The sequence below is a fragment of the Pyxicephalus adspersus genome, chromosome 7 (genome assembly GCF_032062135.1).
Source record: "Pyxicephalus adspersus chromosome 7, UCB_Pads_2.0, whole genome shotgun sequence".
In the NCBI taxonomy this organism is placed as follows: domain Eukaryota; kingdom Metazoa; phylum Chordata; class Amphibia; order Anura; family Pyxicephalidae; genus Pyxicephalus; species Pyxicephalus adspersus.
Window position 1 is genome coordinate 16,060,366 of NC_092864.1, and position 5,116 is coordinate 16,065,481.

At 40.0% G+C, this 5,116-nt stretch overlaps 1 protein-coding gene across 7 annotated transcripts in view; it reads left to right on the forward strand.

The window, feature by feature from the left end:
* Positions 1-5,116, forward strand: part of GLIS2 (GLIS family zinc finger 2) — a 56,655-nt gene that overhangs the window by 21,446 nt on the left and 30,093 nt on the right. The window contains exon 4 of one of the 7 annotated variants that reach the window (XM_072417619.1): positions 2,082-4,123. The exons of 4 other annotated variants lie outside the window; for them this stretch is intronic. The gene's annotated coding sequence lies outside the window, so the exon portion shown is untranslated. Of the gene's footprint in view, positions 1-1,564; positions 4,124-4,173; positions 4,482-5,116 lie in introns of those variants that run through there. 2 more of the 7 variants (XM_072417620.1, XM_072417625.1) reach the window with 2 other exon arrangements.

A 5,116-nucleotide genomic window follows, 5' to 3' on the forward strand; every position in this document is an offset into this window, starting at 1 on the left:
TATATATATATATATATATATATATATATATATATAAAAAATACCTGGTGATCCTGTAAGGTGGCAACGCAGATACCCTGTAGTGAAATCACTGCAAGGTTGTCACAGTTCCGCACTGTGCAGTGGCAGTAAAGAGGTCTCATCACTAAGAACAGCTCTATACACACTATACAATGTTGCTGTGCAGTTTAATGCAATACATATAGTGTCATATATGCCATACACAAGGACATTGCTTAGAGCAGTGGTCGCCAACCAGTGAGAAAATTTTGGTGGTGGAAAAATTTGAACATTATTTGCAGGCTTTAAGTTTTATTAAACGTAAAACAAAAATAATATGCTAATAAATTCTTATATTCTGAATGACTATTTTCACCTTTAGATTGTACTAAATTCACGAATTGTACTAGACGGAAAAACAAGGGAGGCGCAGCGTGACGTCAGTTTAGTCTTTTGTATGAGGCAATCGTTGCCAAGCCGTACGCTTCAGTATTGTTTCCACCATTACAACAGTCACCCCGCTCCGCCAATACAGATTCTCATCCAATTGTTTTATTTTATTTGTTTATTTCTAAGATGCTCATTTAGGTAAGTATGGCCTTAACTGTGTATTTTCTTTAACTGTTATATTGTATGGCATCAAATAGTTTGACTTTGATATCTATCATTTCTTATTTGGTCTTAGATTGGAATAAAATAAAACCATAATGAGTGGGAAAAAACAAAGAATATTTTGCATTTCTTTAGTAATACCAATGATAATACAAATAATGATAATAGTAACAATAGTAATACTTCACCTAACCGTCAGCTGGTCAATGAATCAGAGCCTCCACAGTGCTCGTCAGGCACCATTAGGAAGATCATTATTTTACAAATGTATTTATCTTTTTTAAAAAAAATCATATTATTGGTCCGCAGGATTTAAAATGATGAATCTAGTGGTCCGTGTGGTCCGAAAAATTGTCGACCGCTGGGTTAGAGAGTGATAAATGATTGTCCCACTTTTGTGTTGCACTACATTGGAGTTTGGTACGGTTGCATGCATTGTTCTCTGTTTCTGTGCACTGCCACATGGATTGTAATGAACATGTTCCATGCTACAAGGGACAGCAGTGCAGGTGGTATAACACATAACACACCCATACCCTAAGCGTGTACAAGTCCTTAGTATATAGATAGTAATCAGAACTTTGAAGGGGTATTAGGATAATTTTCACATGTAAATGATACAATTTGGAAATAAGCTGTCCAGACACTTGTATCACTTCAGACCTGGTCAGGGCCCTTTCAAAATACATATACCTTTGATCAGAGGTCTGAAGGAAATCAGGTTGTAATGGATAAACTTCAGGGGCACAATATGCTTTTTATCCATATTAACCTTCTGGGCGGTTCATTTCTATCTGGATATTTATGTCTAAAAGCGGTACATTGTCTTTCATGAAAATTTAATTTACAGTATGATATATTAGTATGAGTATATTAAAGTTTGAAACACAAAATCATGTCAAAATAATTAAATAAATAAATAAAAATAAATGTAATAATAAATTTAATAACAAACTTTGACATGCTTTTGTGTTTCAAACTTTATTATACTCATAATATATTATACTGTAAAATATTTAATGAATGACAATGTACCACTTTTAGACATATAAATCCAGTGTATTGCATTCAATACAGTTATTTTGTATTGAATGCAATTCAAAATAAATTGAAATTCCCTCCGCGCCCCTAGCGACAGCCGCTCGCACCAACGTCGCCAGGAACTCTCAGGAAATGTCAGCGGACTCGCCGGGGGACAGATCGAGGAAGAGGATGTGACCAAAGGATGTTATCGGACGGGCAGGACAGGACCAGGTAAGTCTTTATTTATTATTTTCCTAGCTACCCCGAGTGTGGCTCAGGGTTACCGCTATCAGCTGTTTTTTTACAGAGTCACTCTTGGAGTTACCACCCAGGAGGTTAAGGCCACATTGTCAAACTTGGAAGTTTGCAATCCTATTCCAACCACAAAAAAGTTCCCCATCACTACCCTAATCTTGTGATCACTTATAATGTGGCTTTTGTCGCAGATAGGGCTCCAGGAACTTCATTGATTGTGAATTCAAGAGGATTGATACACAAGGTTTTGACCCAAATTGACGACAAGGAATATTCCAGGGATTACATGGTCAAAATCATGTTAAGACACCTGCACTTTTTTAAGCTAGGTCCATGAAGACATGATTTGACATGTGTGGAGGACCTTGGGTGACCCTAATTGAACAACCTCAGGATGAATTAGAAAACTAACTGCAAGCCAGGTCTTCACACCCTGACTTCACAATTTATCTTTTGACCTGAATGGGCACGAATTCCCACAGGAACATTCCAAAATCTTGTGGAAAGCCTTTCAAGAAAATTGGAGGCTGTTGAAGCCACAAAGGTCCGGGAGCTCCATATGAACGTCCACGGTGTTAGAAAGAGAAGTCCAGCAAACACTCATATTGTTGTGATTGTCTTTTATCTGCAAATGTTTGGTCCTATATCACATTTGGGGATCTGCATCCAAAATGTCCCACAATGTTGTACTCCTGCTGTGATAACCTACTGTCAGAGTGCATATTTTACATATTTTCTGCATTAAGAAGATACTTCATTTACTACTGGACTGTTCAGGGTATCTTCTGACTATGGGCCTGCTTTATTAAAGCTCTCCAAGGCTAGAGTATACACTTTCATCAGTGAAGCTGGGTGATCCAGCAAACCTGGAATATAATTCTTCAAAGTAATTTGCTATTTGCTAGCAAATGTTCTGAATCCTGGACCAGAGCCATTCCAGATTTGCTGGATCACCCAGCTTTATCCTAGTGTATCCTCTCCAGCCTTGGACAGCTTTATTAAATCAGGCCCAATGAGTAATTTTTGGTTTTGGGTGGTTGACAATGTACCGAAAGAGACATATGGACATTTATATACTGATAGCCCTAGCAGTGCAATGAGGAAATGTTCTCTCTGAACACTTGTGGAACTACACTTGTGATAATATTGTATCAGGCTGTAATGGTGTCTGCTTGTACAAAGCCCCTATTCTTGCATTGTGCATGTGTGTGTTGATAAGGCTGTTTTTGTGTGCAAGGTGGAGCTGAGTGTCATATGTGCAGTATGTGTGTTGGGGTGGAGTTGTGTATGTGTGGTATGTGTGTAGGGGTGAGAGCCAGGCTGTGAGAGAGCCCTTATATTATTGAAAACCACTCCTTTCCCCCTGTGTGCTTGGAGAGAAGGGGAGAGAGGGCTCTCTGCAGCAGGCGCCTATCCCCCCTCCTATGGGCAGAGACTGGGAGGAGAAGGAATGGAGGGGGGCGGTGTGGTGATGCCCCCCCCCACCATGTTCCTCTCCCCTGCAGCCCCTGTCTGGCTAGTCAGGCGCATGCGCAGTAGCTCCAACCCTGGAGTAGAACTGATGTTGGAGGGTCATTCTCAGACAGTTCTGCAGGGCTGCAATAAATCACCCTGCACATTCCCACCCCTCCCTCCCTCTGTCTGTCTCCCTCCCTCCCTCTCTCTCTCTCTCTCTCTCACACTCTCTCTCTCCTTCCTTCCTTCCTCCCATCAGCTTGCCACCTCTCACTTTTGCAGCCTCTTCTCCCTGCTTTCCTAACCCAGAGCCCCCCCTCCCCCTTGTCCCCTATCCTTACCCTATAAAATTGGGGAGCTGATAAGCTCCCCTACATTTTAGCAATCCCTGATAGTAAGAGCATCCTTTATCTTTGCAGACTAAGCAGGCTCTACCCTGCCACATAATAGAAAACCCCCCATTCTCTATAGCCTGACACCCCACTGAATACTATGTCTCCTGGATCTCTAATATAAAGGGGGGTCATTGCTTGACCACAACTGGATCTACAGCCTGAAGACTGAGGACCCTTCCCAGACATTGATCCAGACTATTTGGTTTTTTTTTTTTTGTTTTTTAGTGGGGAGATCTCTTAATATTTTATAAACAGATATTGGGAAAAAAAAGAAATATTTTCCAAGGGCGTGATTCTTCTGGATTATTATTATTGCAATTTTGTTCTTTTATACCAAAGAAGACGGAAATTCTCTATCCTACAGACATTGCAACCTGCAGAAGGTGAGAATGGGTAGGGGGGTGTTCTGGGGCAGATGGGGGAGGGGGTAAATTGAAGGACCTGTTTGTTAACTGGTTATAGAATGCATTCCATACTTTCATGGGGATTAGTTATTTGGGGTCATGGAAAGGTGATTTAATGTTAGCTACCCCACTTCTTGTCAACCTATTGATGAGGGTCAGAGTGAATGTTATGTGTGGGGATCTGGTGTACAAGGGGAAACCTGTCACACCAAGAGGGGGAGGGTGATCTGTCACTTCTTAATATTGGTGGAGGGGGCTAGGGGGATTCTCCAGAACCCCATTGCAGGGAATGTCACAGTCTACTGTCACTGTAGATGTCCTGAAGATTGCTTAATAGGTAATGCTCAGCAAAATATTCCTAATTTAATGTATCGATTTTGGTTTATTATGTTTCTGCATTTTATATCTTCATTAAAAAAAATGTACATTTTGCAATTCAATTTCTATTCTTGCTGATCTATATTGTTTTTGTGACTTTGTCTTTATACTAATAGATTATACTTTATATCTGGGGCAACAAAAATGTTGTATGATTCTATACATTTGGAAAATTTGTTTATGAAAAATGCGAATTAATAACTAAGATGTGATATAGAGAATAAGTGTAGGCTTGTGGCATTTTGCTGGTGGTAGTTTTAATGACAATAAAAAAAAAAAGTAAAATGCCATTTTTGTGCTAGAGGAAATAGTACAAGTAACTACAAGAAGATAAAAAGTGTATGAAGAATGCAGCAGAGGAGCTGTTTGGGTTAAAGTTCCCTTGTCCTTTATTCTCTTTTCTGGTTGTTTCTATATTATTTAATTTCCAGATCTGCCAATAAAAATGTTTCCACTGGTTTGGACTTCTGGTAATGAGAGCTCTGTGCCCTGATGTCTATGTATTAGGAGAGGGAGAGGAGAGCTCTGTGTCCTGATGTCTGTGTATTAGGAGAGGGAGAGGAGAGCTCTGTGTCCTGATGTCTGTGTATTAGG